Genomic DNA, 16608 nt, shown 5'->3' on the forward strand with positions numbered 1-16608 from the left:
GTGCCCCTGCTGGACATCTGCAGGGCTGCTATGTGGAGGTCTACACACACCTTCACAAGATTCTACAGCGTCGAAAGGGATTCCAGAGAGGACTCCAGGGTCGGCCAAGCAGTGCTACGCAACCTGTTCCCTTGAAGGTGAGCCTGTTCCGGAGGTAACAGTAATTGCTTCTGTTGAGCCTTGCCACCTCACGTCGTTGTGTATTTCTGTACTGCTATTCTTTATGTGAATCCATGCCAGACCCCATGCTGGAGAAGGAACAAGTTACATACCTGTAACTGTTGTACTCTTTCGTCCTGTCCCCTTTCCTCCATACTGCATGGGCGCCTCTCGTTAGGGAAGGGAGACGGAACCTTTTTCACCAGAAGAAATCTTCCCATTTAAATTTAGAGGCACGCGGGGGCGTAGCCCTGGGAGCATGCGCTCGCCTGACTCTGCCCACCGGCGCCAGTCCCCTTTTCCGCGTCAACAGGAACAGGCCCATTTCACCAGCGCTCCTGGGATTGTCTTCGGACATGTAATACCACGCGCTCTTCCCCGGATACTTTCTTCTGTCTTTCCTCCCCGATGCATTTCGACTTCAGCGGGCTTCAGCAGATGTCCAGCCTGCGAGGTGCTCTTCCCTACATCGGATCCCCACGTTCTTTGCCTCCGCTGCCTTGGCCCCGACCATGGATGGGAGGGTTGCACAAAATGCAAAGCACATTCTTTGCGTGCTTTGACTAGCTAGGTGGACAGAGCTCTTCGAGAAGTCGCCCCCAGAGGACTTGAAGGACTTTTGTCAGTCATAAGTCAAGGCCTAAGGGAGGGCTGCTCTTTTCCAGTGCACCCCGCAAGGGCGACTTCTTCCCAAGGAAACGCCCAGACGGGAGGAACCGCTCAGTTTCTCACACCAGCACGGGTACCGAGGCTAATTCAGCTACCGGCCGCCAGGCCGAGGGGTCTGTAGATCCTTCCAGAGACAGTGCTGAGAGACCGCAAGGTTCTTTTACCGGGTGTACACCTGAGGGGCTATGCACTTGTACCTGCAACATGGCAGAGGGGGCGCCTGTACCCAGCACTACCGGCAACTCTGCTGAGGGTGACATTCCTACCAGGCCTCGGCCTGAGGTGCAGGGTAGGTCTCATGCTCCATCGTCAAGAGTCCTGGAGGAGGCCGGGCCCAGTGAGCCAAGCACCATGACTTTGGCATGTGGCATGCAGCTCGACAAGATGGCCACCACGCCAGACAAGATGGCCGCCCGAGGAATGCAGCAGGTGGGAGAACGAGTTACAAGGTGGGACTGGTGTCAACCAGCTACGTGGCCTACAGTTTATCCTTCAGCAGCACAGGACAGGTTTACCCCGCAAACAGCTAGACAGAGTATGCAGCGGCATCAGCAGCCGTCCGCTACCTGTCAATATCACCTGCCAACCCACGGGCCTGCGACGACAGGTTCTTTGAAAAGTTCCTCATGCTCATGTCCTCAGATGGGGTCCTTCCTTAGGGATGTAATCATGGACATGCTCGCTCTGGCCCCTCCCCCTGCACCTATAGTTATTCCTCCTATAGCTCCAGCACTGCAGGCCCCGTTGCAGCCCCTGCTGCCACGCCGGCTCCTTCGATTCTGGTGCCCCTGCCTTCCACTGTTCAGGCGGTTCCGTACTAGCCTCTGCTGCAGCCTCCGGCTCCGGTCTCCACACCTCAGCCCTCGGCGCCCAGCACCCCTCCACTCGTTCCAGACAAGCCGGACACCCTGGTGGATGCAGACGAGGAAAAAGACCTCGACACACCATCAACAGTCTAGGCCTTCCACGAATGACTCACAGGTCTGGCAGAGTGAAGGCTTCAGCCCCGGCGTGGGAACTCAACGTGGTACTGACAAGGCTCATGGGGGCCGCCTTCGAACCTATGCATCAGGCCACTCTCAAGTTCCTTTCGTGGAAAACGCCTTTTATTGTGGCCATCATCCCTGCCAGGAGGGTAGTTGAGATCCAGGCCCTGTCCTGCAAGAGGCCTTATCTGACTTTTCACATCACTTCCTTCATGCCAAAGGTTCCGTCAGAATTCCACCTCAACAAACATTTGGTGTTGCCTGTGTTTTTTCCGACACCTTTGTCGCTGGCTGGAAGGACTTTGCACTCGCTGGATGTGGCGCGTGCTCTGAAGTTCTATGTGGCACGCACAAAGAGTTTACGGAAGATGTCTCAACCTTTCGTGAACTTTGGTCCTGTGAACCATGGGAAAGCTTGGTCCAAGGCTTCCATTTCCAGGTGGCTCTCCGCCTGTATTACACACTGTCACCGTTTGGCAAACCGACCAATGCCTGACCGGCTGAGAGCTCATTCCACCAGAGCGATCGCTGCGACGACTTCGTTCCTGTCTGGTGTGCCCCTGCTGGACATCTGCAGGGCTGCTATGTGGAGGTCTACACACACCTTCACAAGATTCTACAGCGTCGAAAGGGATTCCAGAGAGGACTCCAGGGTCGGCCAAGCAGTGCTACGCAACCTGTTCCCTTGAAGGTGAGCCTGTTCTGGAGGTAACAGTAATTGCTTCTGTTGAGCCTTGCCACCTCACGTCGTTGTGTATTTCTGTACTGCTATTCTTTATGTGAATCCATGCCAGACCCCATGCTGGAGAAGGAACAAGTTACTTACCTGTAACTGTTGTACTCTTTCCTCCTGTCCCCTTTCCTCCATACTGCATGGGCGCCTCTCGTTAGGGAAGGGAGACGGAACCTTTTTCACCAGAAGAAATCTTCCCATTTAAATTTAGAGGCACGCGGGGGCGTAGCCCTGGGAGCATGCGCTCGCCTGACTCTGCCCACCGGCGCCAGTCCCCTTTTCCGCGTCAACAGGAACAGGCCCATTTCACCAGCGCTCCTGGGATTGTCTTCGGACATGTAATACCACGCGCTCTTCCCCGGATACTTTCTTCTGTCTTTCCTCCCCGATGCATTTCGACTTCAGCGGGCTTCAGCAGATGTCCAGCCTGCGAGGTGCTCTTCCCTACATCGGATCCCCACGTTCTTTGCCTCCGCTGCCTTGGCCCCGACCATGGATGGGAGGGTTGCACAAAATGCAAAGCACATTCTTTGCGTGCTTTGACTAGCTAGGTGGACAGAGCTCTTCGAGAAGTCGCCCCCAGAGGACTTGAAGGACTTTTGTCAGTCATAAGTCAAGGCCTAAGGGAGGGCTGCTCTTTTCCAGTGCACCCCGCAAGGGCGACTTCTTCCCAAGGAAACGCCCAGACGGGAGGAACCGCTCAGTTTCTCACACCAGCACGGGTACCGAGGCTAATTCAGCTACCGGCGGCCAGGCCGAGGGGTCTGTAGATCCTTCCAGAGACAGTGCTGAGAGACCGCAAGGTTCTTTTACCGGGTGTACACCTGAGGGGCTATGCACTTGTACCTGCAACATGGCAGAGGGGGCGCCTGTACCCAGCACTACCGGCAACTCTGCTGAGGGTGACAATCCTACCAGGCCTCGGCCTGAGGTGCAGGGTAGGTCTCATGCTCCATCGCCAAGAGTCCTGGAGGAGGCCGGGCCCAGTGAGCCAAGCACCATGACTTTGGCACATGGCATGCAGCTCGACAAGATGGCCACCACGCCAGACAAGATGGCCGCCCGAGGAATGCAGCAGGTGGGAGAACGAGTTACAAGGTGGGACTGGTGTCAACCAGGTACGTGGCCTACAGTTTATCCTTCAGCAGCACAGGACAGGTTTACCCCGCAAACAGCTAGACAGAGTATGCAGCGGCATCAGCTGCCGTCCGCTACCTGTCAATATCACCTGCCAACCCACGGGCCTGCGACAACAGGTTCTTTGAAAAGTTCCTCATGCTCATGTCCTCAGATGGGGTCCTTCCTTAGGGATGTAATCATGGACATGCTCGCTCTGGCCCCTCCCCCTGCACCTATAGTTATTCCTCCTATAGCTCCAGCACTGCAGGCCCCGTTGCAGCCCCTGCTGCCACGCCGGCTCCTTCGATTCTGGCGCCCCTGCCTTCCACTGTTCAGGCGGTTCCGTACTAGCCTCTGCTGCAGGCTCCGGTCTCCACACCGCAGCCCTCGGCGCCCAGCACCCCTCCACTCGTTCCAGACAAGCCGGACACCCTGATGGATGCAGACGAGGAAAAAGACCTCGACACACCATCAACAGTCTAGGCCTTCCACGAATGACTCACAGGTCTGGCAGAGTGAAGGCTTCAGCCCCGGCGTGGGAACTCAACGTGGTACTGACAAGGCTCATGGGGGCCGCCTTCGAACCTATGCATCAGGCCACTCTCAAGTTCCTTTCGTGGAAAACGCCTTTTATTGTGGCCATCATCCCTGCCAGGAGGGTAGTTGAGATCCAGGCCCTGTCCTGCAAGCGGCCTTATCTGACTTTTCACATCACGAGGGTGGTGCTGCGGGCGCAGCCTTCCTTCATGCCAAAGGTTCCGTCAGAATTCCACCTCAACAAACATTTGGTGTTGCCTGTGTTTTTTCCGAAGAGTTTACGGAAGATGTCTCAACCTTTCGTGAACTTTGGTCCTGTGAACCATGGGAAAGCTTGGTCCAAGGCTTCCATTTCCAGGTGGCTCTCCGCCTGTATTACACACTGTCACCGTTTGGCAAACCGACCAATGCCTGACCGGCTGAGAGCTCATTCGACCAGAGCGATCGCTGCGACGACTTCGTTCCTGTCTGGTGTGCCCCTGCTGGACATCTGCAGGGCTGCTATGTGGAGGTCTACACACACCTTCACAAGATTCTACAGCGTCGAAAGGGATTCCAGAGAGGACTCCAGGGTCGGCCAAGCAGTGCTACGCAACCTGTTCCCTTGAAGGTGAGCCTGTTCTGGAGGTAACAGTAATTGCTTCTGTTGAGCCTTGCCACCTCACGTCGTTGTGTATTTCTGTACTGCTATTCTTTATGTGAATCCATGCCAGACCCCATGCTGGAGAAGGAACAAGTTACTTACCTGTAACTGTTGTACTCTTTCGTCCTGTCCCCTTTCCTCCATACTGCATGGGCGCCTCTCGTTAGGGAAGGGAGACGGAACCTTTTTCACCAGAAGAAATCTTCCCATTTAAATTTAGAGGCACGCGGGGGCGTAGCCCTGGGAGCATGCGCTCGCCTGACTCTGCCCACCGGCGCCAGTCCCCTTTTCCGCGTCAACAGGAACAGGCCCATTTACCAAGCGCTCCTGGGATTGTCTTCGGACATGTAATACCACGCGCTCTTCCCCGGATACTTTCTTCTGTCTTTCCTCCCCGATGCATTTCGACTTCAGCGGGCTTCAGCAGATGTCCAGCCTGCGAGGTGCTCTTCCCTACATCGGATCCCCACGTTCTTTGCCTCCGCTGCCTTGGCCCCGACCATGGATGGGAGGGTTGCACAAAATGCAAAGCACATTCTTTGCGTGCTTTGACTAGCTAGGTGGACAGAGCTCTTCGAGAAATCGCCCCCAGAGTACTTGAAGGACTTTTGTCAGTCATAAGTCAAGGCCTAAGGGAGGGCTGCTCTTTTCCAGTGCACCCCGCAAGGGCGACTTCTTCCCAAGGAAACGCCCAGACGGGAGGAACCGCTCAGTTTCTCACACCAGCACGGGTACCGAGGCTAATTCAGCTACCGGCGGCCAGGCCGAGGGGTCTGTAGATCCTTCCAGAGACAGTGCTGAGAGACCGCAAGGTTCTTTTACCGGGTGTACACCTGAGGGGCTATGCACTTGTACCTGCAACATGGCAGAGGGGGCGCCTGTACCCAGCACTACCGGCAACTCTGCTGAGGGTGACATTCCTACCAGGCCTCGGCCTGAGGTGCAGGGTAGGTCTCATGCTCCATCGCCAAGAGTCCTGGAGGAGGCCGGGCCCAGTGAGCCAAGCACCATGACTTTGGCACATGGCATGCAGCTCGACAAGATGGCCACCACGCCAGATAAGATGGCCGCCCGAGGAATGCAGCAGGTGGGAGAACGAGTTACAAGGTGGGACTGGTGTCAACCAGCTACGTGGCCTACAGTTTATCCTTCAGCAGCACAGGACAGGTTTACCCCGCAAACAGCTAGACAGAGTATGCAGCGGCATCAGCAGCCGTCCGCTACCTGTCAATATCACCTGCCAACCCACGGGCCTGCGACGACAGGTTCTTTGAAAAGTTCCTCATGCTCATGTCCTCAGATGGGGTCCTTCCTTAGGGATGTAATCATGGACATGCTCGCTCTGGCCCCTCCCCCTGCACCTATAGTTATTCCTCCTATAGCTCCAGCACTGCAGGCCCCGTTGCAGCCCCTGCTGCCACGCCAGCTCCTTCGATTCTGGCGCCCCTGCCTTCCACTGTTCAGGCGGTTCCGTACTAGCCTCTGCTGCAGCCTCCGGCTCCGGTCTCCACACCTCAGCCCTCGGCGCCCAGCACCCCTCCACTCGTTCCAGACAAGCCGGACACCCTGGTGGATGCAGACGAGGAAAAATACCTCGACACACCATCAACAGTCTAGGCCTTCCACGAATGACTCACAGGTCTGGCAGAGTGAAGGCTTCAGCCCCGGCGTGGGAACTCAACGTGGTACTGACAAGGCTCATGGGGGCCGCCTTCGAACCTATGCATCAGGCCACTCTCAAGTTCCTTTCGTGGAAAACGCCTTTTATTGTGGCCATCATCCCTGCCAGGAGGGTAGTTGAGATCCAGGCCCTGTCCTGCAAGCGGCCTTATCTGACTTTTCACATCACGAGGTGGTGCTGCGGGCGCACCCTTCCTTCATGCCAAAGGTTCCGTCAGAATTCCACCTCAACAAACATTTGGTGTTGCCTGTGTTTTTTCCGACACCTTTGTCGCTGGCTGGAAGGACTTTGCACTCGCTGGATGTGGCGCGTGCTCTGAAGTTCTATGTGGCACGCACAAAGAGTTTACGGAAGATGTCTCAACCTTTCGTGAACTTTGGTCCTGTGAACCATGGGAAAGCTTGGTCCAAGGCTTCCATTTCCAGGTTGCTCTCCGCCTGTATTACACACTGTCACCGTTTGGCAAACCGACCAATGCCTGACCGGCTGAGAGCTCATTCCACCAGAGCGATCGCTGCGACGACTTCGTTCCTGTCTGGTGTGCCCCTGCTGGACATCTGCAGGGCTGCTATGTGGAGGTCTACACACACCTTCACAAGATTCTACAGCGTCGAAAGGGATTCCAGAGAGGACTCCAGGGTCGGCCAAGCAGTGCTACGCAACCTGTTCCCTTGAAGGTGAGCCTGTTCTGGAGGTAACAGTAATTGCTTCTGTTGAGCCTTGCCACCTCACGTCGTTGTGTATTTCTGTACTGCTATTCTTTATGTGAATCCATGCCAGACCCCATGCTGGAGAAGGAACAAGTTACTTACCTGTAACTGTTGTACTCTTTCCTCCTGTCCCCTTTCCTCCATACTGCATGGGCGCCTCTCGTTAGGGAAGGGAGACGGAACCTTTTTCACCAGAAGAAATCTTCCCATTTAAATTTAGAGGCACGCGGGGGCGTAGCCCTGGGAGCATGCGCTCGCCTGACTCTGCCCACCGGCGCCAGTCCCCTTTTCCGCGTCAACAGGAACAGGCCCATTTCACCAGCGCTCCTGGGATTGTCTTCGGACATGTAATACCACGCGCTCTTCCCCGGATACTTTCTTCTGTCTTTCCTCCCCGATGCATTTCGACTTCAGCGGGCTTCAGCAGATGTCCAGCCTGCGAGGTGCTCTTCCCTACATCGGATCCCCACGTTCTTTGCCTCCGCTGCCTTGGCCCCGACCATGGATGGGAGGGTTGCACAAAATGCAAAGCACATTCTTTGCGTGCTTTGACTAGCTAGGTGGACAGAGCTCTTCGAGAAGTCGCCCCCAGAGGACTTGAAGGACTTTTGTCAGTCATAAGTCAAGGCCTAAGGGAGGGCTGCTCTTTTCCAGTGCACCCCGCAAGGGCGACTTCTTCCCAAGGAAACGCCCAGACGGGAGGAACCGCTCAGTTTCTCACACCAGCACGGGTACCGAGGCTAATTCAGCTACCGGCGGCCAGGCCGAGGGGTCTGTAGATCCTTCCAGAGACAGTGCTGAGAGACCGCAAGGTTCTTTTACCGGGTGTACACCTGAGGGGCTATACACTTGTACCTGCAACATGGCAGAGGGGGCGCCTGTACCCAGCACTACCGGCAACTCTGCTGAGGGTGACAATCCTACCAGGCCTCGGCCTGAGGTGCAGGGTAGGTCTCATGCTCCATCGCCAAGAGTCCTGGAGGAGGCCGGGCCCAGTGAGCCAAGCACCATGACTTTGGCACATGGCATGCAGCTCGACAAGATGGCCACCACGCCAGACAAGATGGCCGCCCGAGGAATGCAGCAGGTGGGAGAACGAGTTACAAGGTGGGACTGGTGTCAACCAGGTACGTGGCCTACAGTTTATCCTTCAGCAGCACAGGACAGGTTTACCCCGCAAACAGCTAGACAGAGTATGCAGCGGCATCAGCTGCCGTCCGCTACCTGTCAATATCACCTGCCAACCCACGGGCCTGCGACAACAGGTTCTTTGAAAAGTTCCTCATGCTCATGTCCTCAGATGGGGTCCTTCCTTAGGGATGTAATCATGGACATGCTCGCTCTGGCCCCTCCCCCTGCACCTATAGTTATTCCTCCTATAGCTCCAGCACTGCAGGCCCCGTTGCAGCCCCTGCTGCCACGCCGGCTCCTTCGATTCTGGCGCCCCTGCCTTCCACTGTTCAGGCGGTTCCGTACTAGCCTCTGCTGCAGGCTCCGGTCTCCACACCGCAGCCCTCGGCGCCCAGCACCCCTCCACTCGTTCCAGACAAGCCGGACACCCTGATGGATGCAGACGAGGAAAAAGACCTCGACACACCATCAACAGTCTAGGCCTTCCACGAATGACTCACAGGTCTGGCAGAGTGAAGGCTTCAGCCCCGGCGTGGGAACTCAACGTGGTACTGACAAGGCTCATGGGGGCCGCCTTCGAACCTATGCATCAGGCCACTCTCAAGTTCCTTTCGTGGAAAACGCCTTTTATTGTGGCCATCATCCCTGCCAGGAGGGTAGTTGAGATCCAGGCCCTGTCCTGCAAGCGGCCTTATCTGACTTTTCACATCACGAGGGTGGTGCTGCGGGCGCACCCTTCCTTCATGCCAAAGGTTCCGTCAGAATTCCACCTCAACAAACATTTGGTGTTGCCTGTGTTTTTTCCGAAGAGTTTACGGAAGATGTCTCAACCTTTCGTGAACTTTGGTCCTGTGAACCATGGGAAAGCTTGGTCCAAGGCTTCCATTTCCAGGTGGCTCTCCGCCTGTATTACACACTGTCACCGTTTGGCAAACCGACCAATGCCTGACCGGCTGAGAGCTCATTCGACCAGAGCGATCGCTGCGACGACTTCGTTCATGTCTGGTGTGCCCCTGCTGGACATCTGCAGGGCTGCTATGTGGAGGTCTACACACACCTTCACAAGATTCTACAGCGTCGAAAGGGATTCCAGAGAGGACTCCAGGGTCGGCCAAGCAGTGCTACGCAACCTGTTCCCTTGAAGGTGAGCCTGTTCTGGAGGTAACAGTAATTGCTTCTGTTGAGCCTTGCCACCTCACGTCGTTGTGTATTTCTGTACTGCTATTCTTTATGTGAATCCATGCCAGACCCCATGCTGGAGAAGGAACAAGTTACTTACCTGTAACTGTTGTACTCTTTCGTCCTGTCCCCTTTCCTCCATACTGCATGGGCGCCTCTCGTTAGGGAAGGGAGACGGAACCTTTTTCACCAGAAGAAATCTTCCCATTTAAATTTAGAGGCACGCGGGGGCGTAGCCCTGGGAGCATGCGCTCGCCTGACTCTGCCCACCGGCGCCAGTCCCCTTTTCCGCGTCAACAGGAACAGGCCCATTTACCAAGCGCTCCTGGGATTGTCTTCGGACATGTAATACCACGCGCTCTTCCCCGGATACTTTCTTCTGTCTTTCCTCCCCGATGCATTTCGACTTCAGCGGGCTTCAGCAGATGTCCAGCCTGCGAGGTGCTCTTCCCTACATCGGATCCCCACGTTCTTTGCCTCCGCTGCCTTGGCCCCGACCATGGATGGGAGGGTTGCACAAAATGCAAAGCACATTCTTTGCGTGCTTTGACTAGCTAGGTGGACAGAGCTCTTCGAGAAATCGCCCCCAGAGGACTTGAAGGACTTTTGTCAGTCATAAGTCAAGGCCTAAGGGAGGGCTGCTCTTTTCCAGTGCACCCCGCAAGGGCGACTTCTTCCCAAGGAAACGCCCAGACGGGAGGAACCGCTCAGTTTCTCACACCAGCACGGGTACCGAGGCTAATTCAGCTACCGGCGGCCAGGCCGAGGGGTCTGTAGATCCTTCCAGAGACAGTGCTGAGAGACCGCAAGGTTCTTTTACCGGGTGTACACCTGAGGGGCTATGCACTTGTACCTGCAACATGGCAGAGGGGGTGCCTGTACCCAGCACTACCGGCAACTCTGCTGAGGGTGACATTCCTACCAGGCCTCGGCCTGAGGTGCAGGGTAGGTCTCATGCTCCATCGCCAAGAGTCCTGGAGGAGGCCGGGCCCAGTGAGCCAAGCACCATGACTTTGGCACATGGCATGCAGCTCGACAAGATGGCCACCACGCCAGATAAGATGGCCGCCCGAGGAATGCAGCAGGTGGGAGAACGAGTTACAAGGTGGGACTGGTGTCAACCAGCTACGTGGCCTACAGTTTATCCTTCAGCAGCACAGGACAGGTTTACCCCGCAAACAGCTAGACAGAGTATGCAGCGGCATCAGCAGCCGTCCGCTACCTGTCAATATCACCTGCCAACCCACGGGCCTGCGACGACAGGTTCTTTGAAAAGTTCCTCATGCTCATGTCCTCAGATGGGGTCCTTCCTTAGGGATGTAATCATGGACATGCTCGCTCTGGCCCCTCCCCCTGCACCTATAGTTATTCCTCCTATAGCTCCAGCACTGCAGGCCCCGTTGCAGCCCCTGCTGCCAAGCCGGCTCCTTCGATTCTGGCGCCCCTGCCTTCCACTGTTCAGGCGGTTCCGTACTAGCCTCTGCTGCAGCCTCCGGCTCCGGTCTCCACACCTCAGCCCTCGGCGCCCAGCACCCCTCCACTCGTTCCAGACAAGCCGGACACCCTGGTGGATGCAGATGAGAAAAAGACCTCGACACACCATCAACAGTCTAGGCCTTCCACGAATGACTCACAGGTCTGGCAGAGTGAAGGCTTCAGCCCCGGCGTGGGAACTCAACGTGGTACTGACAAGGCTCATGGGGGCCGCCTTCGAACCTATGCATCAGGCCACTCTCAAGTTCCTTTCGTGGAAAGCGCCTTTTATTGTGGTCATCATCCCTGCCACGAGGGTAGTTGAGATCCAGGCCCTGTCCTGCAAGCAGCCTTATCTGACTTTTCACATCACGAGGGTGGTGCTGCGGGCGCACCCTTCCTTCATGCCAAAGGTTCCGTCAGAATTCCATCTCAACAAACATTTGGTGTTGCCTGTGTTTTTTCCGACACCTTTGTCGCTGGCTGGAAGGACTTTGCACTCGCTGGATGTGGCGCGTGCTCTGAAGTTCTATGTGGCACGCACAAAGAGTTTACGGAAGATGTCTCAACCTTTCGTGAACTTTGCTCCTGTGAACCATGGGAAAGCTTGGTCCAAGGCTTCCATTTCCAGGTTGCTCTCCGCCTGTATTACACACTGTCACCGTTTGGCAAACCGACCAATGCCTGACCGGCTGAGAGCTCATTCCACCAGAGCGATCGCTGCGACGACTTCGTTCCTGTCTGGTGTGCCCCTGCTGGACATCTGCAGGGCTGCTATGTGGAGGTCTACACACACCTTCACAAGATTCTACAGCGTCGAAAGGGATTCCAGAGAGGACTCCAGGGTCGGCCAAGCAGTGCTACGCAACCTGTTCCCTTGAAGGTGAGCCTGTTCCGGAGGTAACAGTAATTGCTTCTGTTGAGCCTTGCCACCTCACGTCGTTGTGTATTTCTGTACTGCTATTCTTTATGTGAATCCATGCCAGACCCCATGCTGGAGAAGGAACAAGTTACATACCTGTAACTGTTGTACTCTTTCGTCCTGTCCCCTTTCCTCCATACTGCATGGGCGCCTCTCGTTAGGGAAGGGAGACGGAACCTTTTTCACCAGAAGAAATCTTCCCATTTAAATTTAGAGGTACGCGGGGGCGTAGCCCTGGGAGCATGCGCTCGCCTCACTCTGCCCACCCGCGCCAATCCCCTTTTCCGCGTCAACAGGAACAGGCCCATTTCACCAGCGCTCCTGGGATTGTCTTCGGACATGTAATACCACGCGCTCTTCCCCGGATACTTTCTTCTGTCTTTCCTCCCCGATGCATTTCGACTTCAGCGGGCTTCAGCAGATGTCCAGCCTGCGAGGTGCTCTTCCCTACATCGGATCCCCACGTTCTTTGCCTCCGCTGCCTTGGCCCCGACCATGGATGGGAGGGTTGCACAAAATGCAAAGCACATTCTTTGCGTGCTTTGACTAGCTGGGTGGACAGAGCTCTTCGAGAAGTCGCCCCCAGAGGACTTGAAGGACTTTTGTCAGTCATAAGTCAAGGCCTAAGGGAGGGCTGCTCTTTTCCAGTGCACCCCGCAAGGGCGACTTCTTCCCAAGGAAACGCCCAGACGGGAGGAACCGCTCAGTTTCTCACACCAGCACGGGTACCGAGGCTAATTCAGCTACCGGCAGCCAGGCCGAGGGGTCTGTAGATCCTTCCAGAGACAGTGCTGAGAGACCGCAAGGTTCTTTTACCGGGTGTACACCTGAGGGGCTATGCACTTGTACCTGCAACATGGCAGAGGGGGCGCCTGTACCCAGCACTACCGGCAACTCTGCTGAGGGTGACATTCCTACCAGGCCTCGGCCTGAGGTGTAGGGTAGGTCTCATGCTCCATCGCCAAGAGTCCTGGAGGAGGCCGGGCCCAGTGAGCCAAGCACCATGACTTTGGCACGTGGCATGCAGCTCGACAAGATGGCCACCACGCCAGACAAGAGGGCCGCCCGAGGAATGCAGCAGGTGGGAGAACGAGTTACAAGGTGGGACTGGTGTCAACCAGCTACGTGGCCTACAGTTTATCCTTCAGCAGCACAGGACAGGTTTACCCCGCAAACAGCTAGACAGAGTATGCAGCGGCATCAGCAGCCGTCCGCTACCTGTCAATATCACCTGCCAACCCACGGGCCTGCGACGACAGGTTCTTTGAAAAGTTCCTCATGCTCATGTCCTCAGATGGGGTCCTTCCTTAGGGATGTAATCATGGACATGCTCGCTCTGGCCCCTCCCCCTGCACCTATAGTTATTCCTCCTATAGCTCCAGCACTGCAGGCCCCGTTGCAGCCCCTGCTGCCACGCCAGCTCCTTCGATTCTGGCGCCCCTGCCTTCCACTGTTCAGGCGGTTCCGTACTAGCCTCTGCTGCAGCCTCCGGCTCCGGTCTCCACACCTCAGCCCTCGGCGCCCAGCACCCCTCCACTCGTTCCAGACAAGCCGGACACCCTGGTGGATGCAGACGAGGAAAAAGACCTCGACACACCATCAACAGTCTAGGCCTTCCACGAATGACTCACAGGTCTGGCAGAGTGAAGGCTTCAGCCCCGGCGTGGGAACTCAACGTGGTACTGACAAGGCTCATGGGGGCCGCCTTCGAACCTATGCATCAGGCCACTCTCAAGTTCCTTTCGTGGAAAGCGCCTTTTATTGTGGTCATCATCCCTGCCAGGAGGGTAGTTGAGATCCAGGCCCTGTCCTGCAAGCAGCCTCATCTGACTTTTCACATCACGAGGGTGGTGCTGCGGGCGCACCCTTCCTTCATGCCAAAGGTTCCGTCAGAATTCCATCTCAACAAACATTTGGTGTTGCCTGTGTTTTTTCCGACACCTTTGTCGCTGGCTGGAAGGACTTTGCACTCGCTGGATGTGGCGCGTGCTCTGAAGTTCTATGTGGCACGCACAAAGAGTTTACGGAAGATGTCTCAACCTTTCGTGAACTTTGGTCCTGTGAACCATGGGAAAGCTTGGTCCAAGGCTTCCATTTCCAGGTTGCTCTCCGCCTGTATTACACACTGTCACCGTTTGGCAAACCGACCAATGCCTGACCGGCTGAGAGCTCATTCCACCAGAGCGATCGCTGCGACGACTTCGTTCCTGTCTGGTGTGCCCCTGCTGGACATCTGCAGGGCTGCTATGTGGAGGTCTACACACACCTTCACAAGATTCTACAGCGTCGAAAGGGATTCCAGAGAGGACTCCAGGGTCGGCCAAGCAGTGCTACGCAACCTGTTCCCTTGAAGGTGAGCCTGTTCCGGAGGTAACAGTAATTGCTTCTGTTGAGCCTTGCCACCTCACGTCGTTGTGTATTTCTGTACTGCTATTCTTTATGTGAATCCATGCCAGACCCCATGCTGGAGAAGGAACAAGTTACATACCTGTAACTGTTGTACTCTTTCGTCCTGTCCCCTTTCCTCCATACTGCATGGGCGCCTCTCGTTAGGGAAGGGAGACGGAACCTTTTTCACCAGAAGAAATCTTCCCATTTAAATTTAGAGGCACGCGGGGGCGTAGCCCTGGGAGCATGCGCTCGCCTGACTCTGCCCACCGGCGCCAGTCCCCTTTTCCGCGTCAACAGGAACAGGCCCATTTCACCAGCGCTCCTGGGATTGTCTTCGGACATGTAATACCACGCGCTCTTCCCCGGATACTTTCTTCTGTCTTTCCTCCCCGATGCATTTCGACTTCAGCGGGCTTCAGCAGATGTCCAGCCTGCGAGGTGCTCTTCCCTACATCGGATCCCCACGTTCTTTGCCTCCGCTGCCTTGGCCCCGACCATGGATGGGAGGGTTGCACAAAATGCAAAGCACATTCTTTGCGTGCTTTGACTAGCTAGGTGGACAGAGCTCTTCGAGAAGTCGCCCCCAGAGGACTTGAAGGACTTTTGTCAGTCATAAGTCAAGGCCTAAGGGAGGGCTGCTCTTTTCCAGTGCACCCCGCAAGGGCGACTTCTTCCCAAGGAAACGCCCAGACGGGAGGAACCGCTCAGTTTCTCACACCAGCACGGGTACCGAGGCTAATTCAGCTACCGGCCGCCAGGCCGAGGGGTCTGTAGATCCTTCCAGAGACAGTGCTGAGAGACCGCAAGGTTCTTTTACCGGGTGTACACCTGAGGGGCTATGCACTTGTACCTGCAACATGGCAGAGGGGGCGCCTGTACCCAGCACTACCGGCAACTCTGCTGAGGGTGACATTCCTACCAGGCCTCGGCCTGAGGTGCAGGGTAGGTCTCATGCTCCATCGCCAAGAGTCCTGGAGGAGGCCGGGCCCAGTGAGCCAAGCACCATGACTTTGGCACATGGCATGCAGCTCGACAAGATGGCCACCACGCCAGATAAGATGGCCGCCCGAGGAATGCAGCAGGTGGGAGAACGAGTTACAAGGTGGGACTGGTGTCAACCAGCTACGTGGCCTACAGTTTATCCTTCAGCAGCACAGGACAGGTTTACCCCGCAAACAGCTAGACAGAGTATGCAGCGGCATCAGCAGCCGTCCGCTACCTGTCAATATCACCTGCCAACCCACGGGCCTGCGACGACAGGTTCTTTGAAAAGTTCCTCATGCTCATGTCCTCAGATGGGGTCCTTCCTTAGGGATGTAATCATGGACATGCTCGCTCTGGCCCCTCCCCCTGCACCTATAGTTATTCCTCCTATAGCTCCAGCACTGCAGGCCCCGTTGCAGCCCCTGCTGCCAAGCCGGCTCCTTCGATTCTGGCGCCCCTGCCTTCCACTGTTCAGGCGGTTCCGTACTAGCCTCTGCTGCAGCCTCCGGCTCCGGTCTCCACACCTCAGCCCTCGGCGCCCAGCACCCCTCCACTCGTTCCAGACAAGCCGGACACCCTGGTGGATGCAGATGAGAAAAAGACCTCGACACACCATCAACAGTCTAGGCCTTCCACGAATGACTCACAGGTCTGGCAGAGTGAAGGCTTCAGCCCCGGCGTGGGAACTCAACGTGGTACTGACAAGGCTCATGGGGGCCGCCTTCGAACCTATGCATCAGGCCACTCTCAAGTTCCTTTCGTGGAAAGCGCCTTTTATTGTGGTCATCATCCCTGCCACGAGGGTAGTTGAGATCCAGGCCCTGTCCTGCAAGCAGCCTTATCTGACTTTTCACATCACGAGGGTGGTGCTGCGGGCGCACCCTTCCTTCATGCCAAAGGTTCCGTCAGAATTCCATCTCAACAAACATTTGGTGTTGCCTGTGTTTTTTCCGACACCTTTGTCGCTGGCTGGAAGGACTTTGCACTCGCTGGATGTGGCGCGTGCTCTGAAGTTCTATGTGGCACGCACAAAGAGTTTACGGAAGATGTCTCAACCTTTCGTGAACTTTGCTCCTGTGAACCATGGGAAAGCTTGGTCCAAGGCTTCCATTTCCAGGTTGCTCTCCGCCTGTATTACACACTGTCACCGTTTGGCAAACCGACCAATGCCTGACCGGCTGAGAGCTCATTCCACCAGAGCGATCGCTGCGACGACTTCGTTCCTGTCTGGTGTGCCCCTGCTGGACATCTGCAGGGCTGCTATGTGGAGGTCTACACACACCTTCACAAG

Source organism: Ambystoma mexicanum, chromosome 2q (genome assembly GCF_040938575.1).
Source record: "Ambystoma mexicanum isolate Mex_15411 chromosome 2q, UKY_AmexF1_1, whole genome shotgun sequence".
Taxonomy (NCBI): Eukaryota; Metazoa; Chordata; class Amphibia; order Caudata; family Ambystomatidae; genus Ambystoma; species Ambystoma mexicanum.